This window comes from Capra hircus, chromosome 10, assembly GCF_001704415.2.
Source record: "Capra hircus breed San Clemente chromosome 10, ASM170441v1, whole genome shotgun sequence".
In the NCBI taxonomy this organism is placed as follows: Eukaryota; Metazoa; Chordata; class Mammalia; order Artiodactyla; family Bovidae; genus Capra; species Capra hircus.
The window spans coordinates 57,746,318-57,760,549 of NC_030817.1; the positions used below are offsets into that span (position 1 = coordinate 57,746,318).

Sequence of the window (14,232 nt, forward strand, 5' to 3'; positions counted from 1 at the left end):
GACTCTTTGTGACCCCGTGGACTGTAGCCTGCCAGGCTCCTCTGTCCATGGGATTCTCCAGGCAAGAATACCAGAGTGGGTTGCCATTTTCTTCTCCAGGGAATCTGCCTGACCCAGGGATCAAACCCAGGTCTCCCGAATGGCAGGCAGATTCTTTACCATCTAAGCCACCAGGGAAGCCCCGAATATAACCTATTCCCCCCAAACCTACCAATGGCAGGCCCCTGGCAAATGCTTTCAAAACATGAAATGTTCAAACGAAAAGGTTAGGGCCTTCTCATCCAGCCCTCACATTCTGCCTTACATAGTTTTACACTGGACGCAACTGAGGAAAGTATTTCACACGGTGGTAAGAGCCCTGTAAGGATAAACAGTGACTTGGGTCCAAGATTTTTTTTCAATATTTATTTACTTGGCTGCATCAGTCCTTGGTTGCTACACACATGATCTTCATTCCACATTGCGGCCCGTGGACTCTCTGGTTGTGGTTTTCAGGCTTTGGAGCATGTGGGCTCAGTAGTTGTGGGCTAGGGGCTTAGTTGTTCTTCTGCATGTGGGATCTTCCTAGAGCAGGGATCGAACCCTCGTCCCTCGCATTGCAAGGGAGATTCCTAACCACTGGACCACCATGGAAGCCCTGGGTCCAGAGTCTCGAATGGGTGGTGATATCTGAGTTGGGACCTGAATGATAAGAAAGGGCCAGGTAAACCATCACAAGCTCCTAAGGTAGAAAGAAGATTTGTGTATTTGACAGACGAGAAGAAGGCCAGTGTGACTGGAGCACATGAGGTGGCACAGGTGCCCAGGGCTAATCACTTAGGGCCCTGGAGACAGAGTGAAGTCATCCTGCAATGCCATAAGGTCAGCTGGTAAGAGTGGTGAAGAATCTGCCTGCAATGCAGGAGAGCTAGGTTTGATTCCTGGGTCAGGAAGGTCCACTGGAGAAGGAAATGGCAACCTACTTCACTATTCTTGCCTGGAGAACCCCACGGACAGAGGAGCCTGGTGGGCTACAGTCCATGGAGTCCCAAAGAGTTGGGCATGTTTGAGCAACGGAGCACATAGTTGTTAAGAGCCTTAAGTATATTAACACTTTTATAATGAGAGGCTCGACAAATCATTGTTTTTTGTCTCATTTGAGTCTTGGATGCCCTTTAAGTCTCAGCTGGTATCTCTGGATGTTTGCTCCAGAAATTTATACACACTCAGACACAGAGTTGTACACACAGTTAGTGGGTGATTAAGGACCTCTGAGACCTTTTGGGACCTCTGGATGGATAATTCCTAAGGCCTCTTCTGCCTCAGATAGTGACCAGTTGGGGGAAGGTCAGGGGGAGGGCTCTGAGAGGTGGAGTGGGGACCAGGGACTTCTGGGGGTGGACAGCACAGTCTGGGACAGTGGTCAAGGGGCTGGCTGACAAGAAGCCACACAGTCTCTCTGCCGGCGTCTGTAGTGTGAGCTCTAGATGGTTGTCTACCTGCCACCGCCACCCCCCCAACCCAAATGTGGCCCGCTTGGCCCCTGGATGAGTTCCTTCCCAAAGTCAATGGCAAGAAAAGCCTAGCTTGGGGCAGGACCTTGGGGGAGACCCCCTAAGTCCAACTCCTGGTGGCAGTGGTGGGTCGAGCACAACTCTGTGCCTCCAGTGTAAAACAAAGACATTGGATTAGCCTCATTCTTTCCAGCTGTAGACATTTCTGAGCACCTACTGCATACCAAAGACCACATTAGAAAGTTGGGAACCACTATGTTGTACACCTGGAAATTATGTAATATTATACATCAACTAAACTTCAAAAATAAAAAGTGCATTGGACCCCACCAGTGATGAAACAGCCTCAAATACAAAGAACTACTCTTGCTCCCCTTTGTGGGAGCAAGAGGCCACTTGCAGCCTTCAGCTGGGTCAGCTGGGAAGGCCACTGGACTCCCTAGATGCCCAGCACTGCAGTGGACCCTGATGATGGGTAGTTGTGGGCATTCCTGGCAGAACGCTAGGCTTCTTTGTCCATGGGATTCTTCAGGCAAGAACAGTGAAGTGGGTTGCCATTTCCTTCTCCAGTAGATCTTCCTGATCCAGGGATCTAATTTAGGTCTCCTGCATTGCAGGCAGATTCTTTACCACTCTTGACCACATAAGCTGACCTTATGGCATTGCAGGATGACTTCACTCTGTCTCCAGGGCCCTAAGTGATTAGCCCTGGGCACCTGTGCCACCTCATGTGCTCCAGTTACACTGGCCTTCACTGGCAGATTCTTTACCATCTGAGCCAACAAGGAATCCCAGAGGGAAGGACATGGGTGTGGAAAACTCAGCATGTGCAAGGCCTGGAGTGTCAGGTGAACAGAGAAGACCTCTCAGGAGCAAAGAAAGGTGAATTGGGTCCACACGTGGTTGAGGCCCTGCCTGGTGGAGCTAGACCAAGGGCCATCAGGGGTGACGACAGCAGGGCTTTAGGGGTGGAGAAGGGACCAAGTACTGGGCCTTCCTGAGCTTTGTAGGAGGGAGATGGTGGGGGACAATGACACAGGGGGCCTGGGCAGAGAACACCGGTGGCAGGACACAGAAGAAAGTCAGATGTGGTAGGATATTTGCCTCTCAGGCAGTTGGAAATGGGAGGCTGGAGCAGGGAAGAGATTAGGGAAGAGACTGCCCACAGTGAATGGCAGGCAATGGCCACCTTCTCAGAGGGGAGATGTCAGTAGGTGATTTCAAAACAGAGTGTGGGAGTCTCCATTGCTCTCCTCCCACCCCAGACAGTCTCTAGGAGCTTCACAAAGTGCTTTAGCATGTGAAAGACTCAGAAAGCAGGAGGTTTAGCTCCATCCAACCCTCTTCCCCTGTCAGTAAAGAATCTGCCTGCATTGTAGGAGACTGGGGTTTGATCCCTGGGTTGAAAAGATCACCTGGAGAAGGAAATGGCGACCCACTCCAGTGTTCTTGCCTGGGAAATCCCATGCATGTAGGAGGCTGGTGGGCTACAGTCCATAGGGTCGCCAAGAGTCAGACACGACCGAAGTGGCTTAGCACAGCACACACACCCACTGTGTGGGGGTCTGGGGGCTCACTGAGGCTCACGCATGGACTTCCTGGAAGAACATTCCAGACAAATACATAAACTTAAGCAGGCATCAAAAAGATTTAACCATCTGTCAAGGAGAAGGCAATGGCAACCCACTCCAATACTCTTGCCTGGAAAATCCCGTGGACGGAGGAGCCTGGTGGGCTGCAGTCCATGGGGTCTCGAAGAGTCGGATACGACTGAGTGACTTCACTTTCCTGCATTGGAGAAAGAAATGGCAACCCACTCCAGTGTTCTCGCCTGGAGAATCCCAGGGACAGGGGAGCCTGGTAGGCTGCTGTGTCTGGGGTCGCACAGACTTAGCAGACTTAGCAGCAGCAGCAAAGTTAAGTAATTATGTATTTATGTGTCTGTTTGTTTATCAGTGTTTTGAAGTAAATTAGTCTCAGTTCAGGGCTAGATGGAGTAAATGTGGTTGGGCCTGAGCCTGTCCATCTCTACCAGAACCATCTCCCTTTGCAACATTTTAGCTCATGAGGCTGGAATGACTGTCTATCTTCCAGATGGGGAAGCTACAGTTCAGGGAGGCTCAGAAGCGGTCCCAAGATCATGGAGCAAGAAAGTAGGCTGGGCTGGAACCCAAGAGTCTCTCACCTCAGATTCCTTGCTCTTCACCTTCAGGCCTTACAAACCTGGCAATTAAACTTAACTCTTGAAAACTTGATAAGGAACTTCCCTGGTGGTCCCGTGGTTAAGAATCCACCTTGTAATAAAGGGGAGAAAAAGTGAAAGTGTTAGTTCTTCAGTTGTTGTGGACTTTTTGCAGCCCCATGGCTTGGAGCCTGGAGTTAAAGGGTTGGACAGGACTGAGCACGCATGCTTGTAAAGTGTGCAATTTGATAAGCTTTGCCATAGGTATACATCTGTGAAACCATTATCACATTCAAGATAATGAACATATATCACCCGCAGGTTTCCTCCCCCCACCCCTTCTTAAGCCTTTCAGCTCCTCCCAGACCCACACCCTAGGGAACCACTGAGCTGCTTTCAGTCACTATGGATTAGTTTGCATTTTCCAGAATCTTATGTAAATGGAGGCATACGATGTATACACTTTTGTCTTCCTTCATTCAGCATAATTACTTTGAGATTCATCCATATTGTTGTATAACTTAATAGGTTCATTTTTGTTGCCGAGTAGTAATCAATTTCATGGCTGTACAATAGTCTGTTTACCATTCACCTCTTGCTGAACATTTGGGTTGTTTGCATGTTTTGGCTGTTAACAAATAAAGCTGCTATGGGGGCTTCCCCAGTGGCTCAGTGGTAAAGAATCTGCCTGCCAACGCAGGAGACACGGGTTCAGCCCATGATCCAGGAAGAGCCCGCATGCCACCCATGCACCACAACTATTGAGCCTGCGCTCTGGAGCCTGGGAGCCCAGCTACTGAGCCCATGTGCCCTGGAGCTCATGCTCCGAAACAAGGGAAGCCCACGCGATGAGAAGCTGAGTACTGCAGCTGGAGAGTAGCCCTGCTCGCTGCAAGCAGAGAAAAGCCCGAGCGGCAGCGAAGACCCAGCAGAGCCCAAAAGAAGTAAATGAGAGAGTTACAAAAAATGTGTTTTAAAAAGCTGCTGTGGGCTTTCAGATATGTCTCTAAATGACTATGTGCTTTGATGTCTTTTACAGAAATACCTAGGAGTGGAATGGCTTGGTCATAGGACAGGTGGTCATATGGAAGTTATGTTACGCTTAACTTCTTGCAAAACTGCTAAACTGTTTTCTAAAGTGGTTACACTGTTTTACATTCCCATCAGTAGTGTATGGGAGGTTCAGCTACTTCACATCTTCAGCAAACACTTGATTTCAGTCTTCATAATTTTAGAAATTCTAGTCAGTGTCCGTAGTTTTAAGTTTTACCTTTAGATCTGTCCTCTATTTTGAGCTGAGTTTGGTATATACATGAGATAGCAATCAAATTTCATGTTGTGTGTGTATGAGTAGCAATAACCCCAGATATGCAGATGACACCGCCCTTATGGCAGACAGTGAAGAGGAATTAAAGAACCTCTTGATGAAGGTGAAAGAGGTGAGTGAAAAAGCTGGCTTAAAATTCAGGATTAAAAAAACAAAGATCATGGCATCTGGTCCCATCACTTCATGGGAAATAGATGGGGAAACAATGGCAACAGTGACAGATTTTACTTTCTTGGGCTCCAAAATCACTGTGGACAGTGTCTGCAGCCATGACAATGACAAACCTAGACAGCATATTAAAAAGTAGGGACATTACTTGTCTACAAAGATCCGTATAGTCAAAGCTATGGTTTTTCCAGTAGTCATGTACGGATGTGAGAGTTGGACCATAGCTGAGCACTAAAGAACTGATGCTTTTGAACTGTGGTGCTGGAGAAGACTCTTGAGAGTCCCTTGGACTGCAAGGAGATCAAATCCATCAATCCTAAAGGAAATCAACCCTAAATGTTCACTTGAAGGACTGATGCTGATGCTGAAGCTCCAGTACCTGATATGAGAAGCTGACTCATTAGAAAAGACCCTGATGCTGGGAAAGATTGAAGGCAGGAGGAGAAGGGGATGACAGAGGATGAGATGGCTGGATGGCATCACCAACTCAATGGATATGAGTTTGAGCAAATTCTGGGAGATGGTGAAGGACAGGGAAGCCTGGCATGCTGCAGTCCATAGGGTCACAGAGAGTCGGACGTGACGGAGCCACTGAACAACGACGATGGGTATCCAATTGTTCAAGCATCATTTGTTGAAAAGATTTTCCTCTTTACAATGAATTCACTTCTTTAACAGATACAGGGCCATTTGAATTATTTCTTTCTTTCTGGTTAGCTTTCACACTTTGCATCTTCTATTAAGGAGTTTGTCCCTTTCATCTGACTTGCCACAGTTACTGGCATAACACTGTTATGAATGATGTCAAGCATCTTTTCAGGTGCTCGTGCACGTGCGTCCTCAGTCACTGCAGTCTTGTCCAACTATTTGCCACCCCATGGACTGTAGCCCACCGGGCTCCTCTGTCCCTGGGATTTTCCAAGCAAGAATACTAGAGTGGGTTGCCATTCCCTTCTCCAGGGGATCTTCCCGACCCAGGGATTGAACTCATGTCTCGTGGGTCTCCTGTATTGCAGGTGGATTCTTTACCACTGAGCCACTGGACAAGTCCTTTTCATGTGCTTATTGGCCATTTATGTATCTTATTTGGAGTAATGTCTGTTCAGAATCTTTGCCCAAGTTTTCACTGATTTATTTTTCTTTTTATTGTCTACTTACTTGAACCCTTGTAAAGATTATAGATTCTATATACAAGTCCCTTATCAGATTTATAATTCACAAATATTTTCTCCATTCTGTGAGTTTTTTCCCTTTCTTGAAAGTGTCCTTTGAAGCACAAGAAATTTTAATTTGATAAAGTTTATCTAATTGTTCTTTTGCTGCTTATGCATTTGCTGTCATAGCTAAGAATCCATTGGCTGATTCAGGATTCACTACTGTGTTTTCTTCTAAGAATTTTTTAATTTTATCTGTTACCATTAGGCTTTTTATCTATTTTGGGTTACTTTTTGTATATGATATGAGCTGAGGGTTTCAACTTTATTTTTTTGTATGTGAATATTCAAGTGTCTCAGCACTGTTTGTTGAAAAGACTCTTCTCTAATAATGGAATGGTCTTTGCACCCTTGTTGAACTGACTGTAGACACATGGTGTCTATTTTTGAACTCTCAATTCTATTTCATTGATCTGTTTGTGAGTCCTTATGCTGGTACCACACTGTCTTTGTTACTGTTGGTTGCTTTGTAGTCAGTTTTGAAGTGAGGAAATAAGGATCCCCCAACTTTGTTCTTTTTCAAGATTGTTTTGGCTATTCTGGGTCTCTTGTAATTCTGTATGAATTATAGGATCAGCTTGTCAATTTCTAAAAAGGTGTTAACTAGGATTTTGATACAGATTGTGTTGAGTCTACAGATCAAATGGAGAGTATTGGTATCCTAACAATATTAAGTCTCCTGATGCATGAACATGGGGATGTTTTTCCATTTATTTAGGCCTTGTTTAATTTCTTTCAACAGTGGTTTCTAAAATTTCTCATTTCTCTTGTTAAATTTATTCTTTAAGTATTTTATTCTTTTTGATACTTTTGTAAGTGGAATTACTGTTATTTTATTTTCAAGTTGCTGATTTGCATATACAAATACAATTGATTTTTATATATTGATCTTTTGAAATATTTATTTATTTATTTTTATTTTTGGCTCTGCTGGGTCCTCTTTGCTGTATGCAGGCTTTCTCTAGATGCGGTGAGCAGGGGCTACTTTCTAGTTGCCATACATGGGCTTCTCGTTGTAGTGGCTTCTCTTGTCGCAGAGCGTGGGCTCTAAAGCTCCAGGTCAGTAGTTGTGTGCCCTGGTTCAGTTGCCCTTCAGCACGTGGAATCTTTCCAGAGCAGAGAGCAAACCCATGTCTTCTGTGTTGGCAGGCAGATTCTCAACCACTGGACCACCAGGGAAGTCCTGTATATCGATTGACCTTTTATCCTGTAGCCTTTTTGAACTTGCTTGTTAATTCTAATGATATTTTTTCTAGATTCCTTAGAATCTACTATATGCAAGAGGATGTCATCCACAAATAGAGGTAGTTTTATTTCTTCTTTCTAATCTTGATGCTTTTTATTTCTATTTCTAATTGCCCCTACTATTATTTTATTGCTCACAGTTTCAACTTTCAGATCTGCTAATATTTGATTTACATACTTAGGTGATTTGATGCTGGGTGCATATATATTTACAATTGCTATATCCTCCAATTGCTTTATCATTATTAATGATCTTCTTTGTCTCTAGTGCCATTTTCTGGCTAAAAGTCAACTTTTTGTGGTATAAATTTAGCCACTTCTGCTTTGTTTTGGTTATCATTTGCATGAAATATTTTTTTCCATCACTTCACTTTCAGAAGGTCTAATTGTCTCTAATGGGGCTTCCCCCTTGGCTCAAGTGGTAAATAATCCACCTTCCTGGGTTGGAAAGATCCCCTGGAGGAGAAAATGGCAATCCACTTCAATATTCCTGGCTGGAGAATCCCATGGCAAGAGGGGCCTGGCAGGCCACAGTCCATGGGGTGGCAAGGAGTAGGACACAACGGGAACATGGACTTGGGCCCACCAGGCTCCTCTGCCCATGGGGTTCTTCAGGCAAGAACACTGGAGTGGGGTGCCATTTTTTCTTCCGGGGGATCTCCCGGACCCAGGGATCGAACCCATGTCTCTTGGGTCTCCTCCATTGCCAGCAGATTCTTTACCATCTGAGCCACCAGGGAAGCCCCTGGTCAGGTTGAGCCTGCATGCAATTATCTCTAATGGGTGACTCAAGACTCTGGTAGCATCCCACCCAGCAACTAGGAGGCCCAGAGGGGAAGGCTTTTATAGGCAGAAGGAGGGTGGGGCAAGGAGGTTATTAGCAAAAGGAGAGAAGGAATTGTTTCAGGCCGGGGCTCTTCTTTTGGGGGGAAGGGAAGGGCCAGGTCTTTTTATGCAGATTGTCTCACTGATTAGTGCTGTTAGGACGTTTAAGGTATCTCTTTAAAGACCACATTCCTGGGAGAGGTTGAAAGTGCATTTAAGGCTTGGTTTGCTGTCCTGGGGGCAAATAACTTCATTTTGGACTTGTTACTTCTTTATGACAATCTCCCCTTTTTTGATAAACTCTCACCCTAACAGAGAGATGTGGTCACAATTTGGGGCATTAGTGCCACTCTCAGCTGTATGCATGATGTCCTGTTAGTAAGTCAAGAAAAGATCCCCAATGGAAATGTCTCTCTTTTTTTTTTATTCACTTTTGGCTGTGCTAGATCTTCATTGCTGCCCACAGGATTTCTCTAATTGAGGTGATGGGGACTGCTCTTTGTTGTAGTGCCTGGTATTCTCCTTGCAGAGGCTTCTGTTGCGAGAGCGCGGGCTGTATGTGCACAGACTTCAGTAGCTGGGCTCACGGGCTTAGTTGCTCCATGACACGTGGAATCTTCCCAGAGCAGGGATTGAACCTGTGTCGCCTGCACTGGGAGGTGGACTCTCAACCACTAGACCACAAGGGAGGCCCCCAGGAGTCGTCTTAAGTCAAGTTTGCTCAATAATCTTATGTAACCGAGTTTCAACTTTCCCAGAAGTGTTAGCTCAGGTACAGCAAATTCACTTGTTTTGTTTCTAACCAAAAAAAAAAAAAAAAAAAAATCTGCTGTCCTTATTGGTATGTAATGTGTCTTTTTTCCTCAGGCTGCTTTTAAGTCTGAATCACTTTTTTTTTAGTATTATTTTATGAAGGAATCCACTTCCATGACTCATGAAGCCCGGCTGAGTTAAGAGAGATGAGTTCCCAAGGTAATGACACCCATCTCTGGACTTTCTGGTTGTAACCACTGTCTTCTCTCTCTACCTCAGCTGAAAACCCAGACTCCATGAGGTGTCAATCCCTGCCCTCCTATTCCTGAAAGATACCAAAGCCAACTACGAAAGAGGCTTTTTCCGAGAAGATGAATCTGTCTTCCCAGAAAACAAACCCTCTATTTCACTTTGTGAGACAGATAGGAATCCCAAACCACAGACAGGTTGGGAATTCTCTTTTTTTATTACTTTTTTTTCCCTTTATTTTCTCTCTCTCTGTTTTTTTGTTTGTTTGTTTGTTTTTTGGCCTGAGCTGCCACATGCAGAGAAGGCACTGGCACCCCTCTCCAGTACTCTTGCCTGGAAAATCCCATGGACGGAGGAGCCTGGTGGGCTGCAGTCCATGGGGTCGCAAAGAGTCAGACACGACCGAGCAACTTCACTTTCACTTTTCACTTTCATGTATTAGAGGAGGAAATGGCAACCCACTCCAGTGTTCTTGCCTGGAGAATCCCAGGGATGGGGGAGCCTGGTGGGCTCCCATCTATGGGCTCGCACAGAGTCGGACACTACTGAAGCGACTTAGCAGCAGCAGCAGCAACAGCCACATGCAGGATCCTAGTTCCCAGTTCAGTTCAGTCTCTCAGTCGTGTCTGACTCTTTGCGACCCCATGGACTGCAGCATGCCAGGCCTCCCTGTCCATCACCAACTCCTGGAGTTTACTCAAACTCATGTCTGTTGAGTCAGTGATGCCAACCAACCATCTCATCCTCTGTCGTCCCTTTCTCCTCCCGCCTTCAATCTTTCCCAGCCTCAGGGTCTTTTCAAATGAGTCTGCTCTTTGCATCAGGTGGCCTAAGTATTGGAGTTTCAGCTTCAACATTAGTCCTTCCAATGAACATTCAGGACTGATCTCCTTTAGGGTGGACTAGTTGGATCTCCTTGCAGTCTAAGGGACTCTCAAGAGTCTTCCCCAACACCACACCACAGTTCAAAAGCATCAATTCTTCGGTGCTCAGCTTTCTTTATGGTCTTAACTCTCACATCCATACAAGACTACTGGAAAAACCATAGCCTTAATGAGATGGACCTTTGTTGGCAAAGTAATGTCTCTGCTTTTTAATATGCTGTCTAGGTTGGTCATAACTTTTCTTCCAAGGAGTAAGCATCTTTTAATTTCATGGCTGCAGTCACCATCTGCAATGATTTTAGAGCCCCCCAAAATAAAGTCTGCCACTGTTTCCACTGTTTCCCCCATCGATTTCCCAGGAAATGCTGGGACCAGATCCCAAGATCTTAGTTTTCTGAATGTTGAGCTTTAAGCCAACTTTTTCACTCTCCTCTTTCAGTTTCATCAGGAGGCTCTTTAGTTCTTCTTCACTTTCTGCCATAAGGGTGGTGTCATCTGCATATCTGAGGTTATTGATATTTCTCCCGGCAATCTTGATTCCAGCTTGTGCTTCCTCCAGCCCAGTGTTTCTCATGATGTACTCTGCATATAAGTTAAATAAACAAGGTGACAATATACAGCCTTGATGTACTCCTTTTCCTATTTGGAACCAGTCTGTTGTTCCATGTCCAGTTCTAACTGTTGCTTCCTGACCTGCATATAGGTTTCTCAAGAGGCAGGTCAGGTGATCTGGTATTCCCATCTCTTTCAGAATTTTCCACAGTTTATTGTGATCCACACAGTCAAAGGCTTTGGCATAGTCAATAAAGCAGAAATAGATGTTTTTCTAGAACTCTCTGGGATCAAACCTGAACCCCCTGCAGTTGGAAGTGCAGAGTCTTAACCAGCGGACCACCAGAGAAGCCCCTCTTTATCATTTTTTAAAAAGCAATTTGTGATATATTCTGGTATAGTTTTTTTTTTTTTTTCTGAGTAGAATGTACTTTATTGATGACAAAATAGGGTTCCCCAAGTCCCTCCCCCTCTTCAGGGGGTCTGGGGTGGAAAGTGTGTCAAGAAGGAGAGACACTCAGTGATTGAGTTGAGGCAGGGACTCGCCAGCAGCTGAGCACCTCTCTCTTCTTCTTATGCTCTTGGTGGGGCTGGTGGTCCAGGAACTGTTACTCCTCAGAGCCACATAGGTCATAAGATCCATCACCCAGTTACAATAGTCAGATTCATTGTCATACCAGAAAATACGCTTGACAATGTGATTGTTGAGGGCAGTGGGCTCTGTGATACCTGCTTTACCATCTTCTTTAAAATTTTTATTTAATCCTCTTTTTGGCGATGCTGGATTTTCGTTGCTGCCCACGGGCTTGCTCTAGTTGCAGCAAGCAGGGGCTACTCTCCGGTTGCAGGGCACAGGCTTCTCATTGCGCTGGCTTCTCCGCTTGCAGGGCACAGGCTCCAGAGCACTCAGTCTTCAGTAGTCATGGGGCACTGACATAGTCGCCCTGCAGCGTATGGAATCTTCCTGGACCAGGAATTGAACCTGCGCCCCTGCATTGGAAGGCAGATTCTTAACTATTGGACCACCAGGGAAGTTCTCTAACACCTTCTTTCTCCAGATGGAGGTAAGACCCAGAACCAGCAGGTTGTTGATGTATATACACACACATATATATATGTGTGTGTGTGTGTTGTATTAACATTTAGATTTTTAACTTTTTTGTTGTTTAGTGACTAAGTTGTGTCTAACTCTTGGGTGACCCCATAGATTGTAGCCCACCAGGCTCCTCTATCCATGGGATTTCCCAGGCAAAATACTGGAGTGGGTTGCCATTTCCTCCTCCAGGGGATCTTCTGGACCCAGGGATCAAGCGGTGTTTAGTGTTTTCTCACGTCTGAGCCAAATCTCTTCCGACGCTGGCCTGTCCTCCTCACCGTCCCATTAGTTGCGCAGTGTCCACTCTGGTTTGTGGGAAGCAGCACTACTTGCAGCTGTAAGGACGGTCCTCCAAGGTGTGAGCTCCGAGGATGATCCTCACCCTCCTGAGGGGTGCTTCCTGTTCTTCCCGCTGGTTTCTTCCCATGCAGGCCCTGCACAACTACTGTTGGAGCAGCCTTGTAGAGCTTCGAGTTCTCTGTGTGCGGCTCTTGCCCTTTCAGTTCTCTGCCGTGGGTTCTGTCCTCCCAGCTTTTCGGGCTTCTCAGTGCCAGTGCGGGAAGGCTGTCAGAATTCACCTGTCTTCCTCTTGTTGTGCTCTAGCCTGGAAACTTTCTTCAGGCAGTGAGGAGGGAACTTAGAGAGCTCACCTCATTTGTTTCTTTACTTCCAGAAGTCACTATTTTTCCCTCTCTGCTTCCAGTGTCTTGAGAACCACTGTTTCATATATTTTGTGGAGTATTTTGGTTGCAATGCAGGAGACCTGGCTTTGCTCCCTGGGTTGGGATGGTCCCCTGGAGAAGGGAATGGTAACCCACTCCAATATTCTTGCTTGGAGAATTCCATGAACTGTATAGTCAATGGGGTCACAAAGAGCTGGACACGACTGAGAGAGTAACACTTTCACTTTAGTTGTCTTAGGTGAGGATTTAAAGCCCGTCCCTGTTACTCCATCTCAGCTGGACGAAGAAATCCTTATGATCAGATTTCCCTGATGGTCCAGCAGCTAAGACTCCAAGGTTGATCCATGGTTGGGGAACTAGATCCCCAACTAAAGATCCTGCATGCCTGCAGTGAAGATCAACAATCCCTCATTCCACTGCTGAGACCCGGCACAGCCAACAATAAATAAATAAATAAAATCCAGGGCCTCCCTGGTGGCTCAGTGTTGAAAAACCCACCTGCCAAAGCAGGAGACTCGGGTTCGATCCCTGGTCCTGGTCCAGGAAGATCCCATGTGTCGTGGAGCAACGAAGCCCATGTGCCACGACTGTTGACCGTGGGAGTCACAACTGCTGAGCCAACGGGCTGAAGCTCCTGAAGCCGACATGCCCTAGAGCCTGTGTTCTGCAAGGAGAGAAGTCACGGCAGTGAGAAGCCCGCACACCGCAGCAAAGAGTAGCCCCTGCTTGCTACTAGAGAAAAGCCATAAAGCAAGGACGATGCACCACAGCCAAAAATAAACATATAAAATTCTTTTTTTTAATTCCTTATGGTCGTTTGTTGATTTGTTCAGCTGGCACTTACTGAGGGCAAGCTCATGTGTGCCCACCTCTCACTGGTCTTACTGATCTCCACACACTCCAGCTTTTCCTACCGCAGGGCCTTTGCGTGGCCCCTGTCCTCTGACCAGAAGGCTCTTTTTAGCTGCACTTTTTCCCTCAGCTCAGAGGCCTTCTAGGACTAATCTGTGTAAAGTGAGCTGCTCTCTTTTGTTTGCATCACACGTATGCTTTCCTTTACAGCTTCTCTTACTATAATATAGGCAGGAATTTTTGTCTGATTCCTCACAGCCAGCTCAGGGCCAGGCACACTGTCAGTGTTCGATAAATATTTATTGAATGAGTGCAGTCTTTGTGTATTTCACAGTGCCTGTCACATAACAGCTCAGTCAACTGGAGGTGCTTGACCGACGGGAACACAGCTCCATGACTGAAGATGCCCAACAGGGAAGGGATCCCAGGCCCCTGGACCAAGGCCACCCTCAGCTCACTCTCAGCTGCGCTCTCCTTAGTGATAACCGGAGGCCCCGCGTGCTGGCCAGGGGGGCTGACAGGTGGGGCTGATGAGTTGCAGACTCAGGCCTCCACCAGGCACAGAACCAGATGCTGGGCAGGAGCCAGAGCCAAACTTTCCTGATGCCGCTGTCTCCAGGGCCCTGTCTCTCATCCACCCCCTCAGAGAGTCTGCCACCAGCCTCTGGGGGAAGATGGAGCCATCCCTCTGGTTCTAGCCCCAGATCCA

At 46.4% G+C, this 14,232-nt stretch overlaps 1 long non-coding RNA gene across 2 annotated transcripts; it reads left to right on the plus strand.

Moving 5' to 3' along the window:
* On the plus strand, positions 7,419-13,454 carry LOC106502546. 2 transcript variants are annotated; one of them, XR_001918684.1, is made up of 4 exons: positions 7,419-7,688; positions 9,355-9,426; positions 11,780-11,956; positions 12,901-13,454. It is a non-coding gene; the product is annotated as an uncharacterized LOC106502546 (long non-coding RNA). The 2 variants fall into 2 exon arrangements; XR_001296172.2 differs by lacking the exon at positions 7,419-7,688 and adding an exon at positions 9,097-9,226.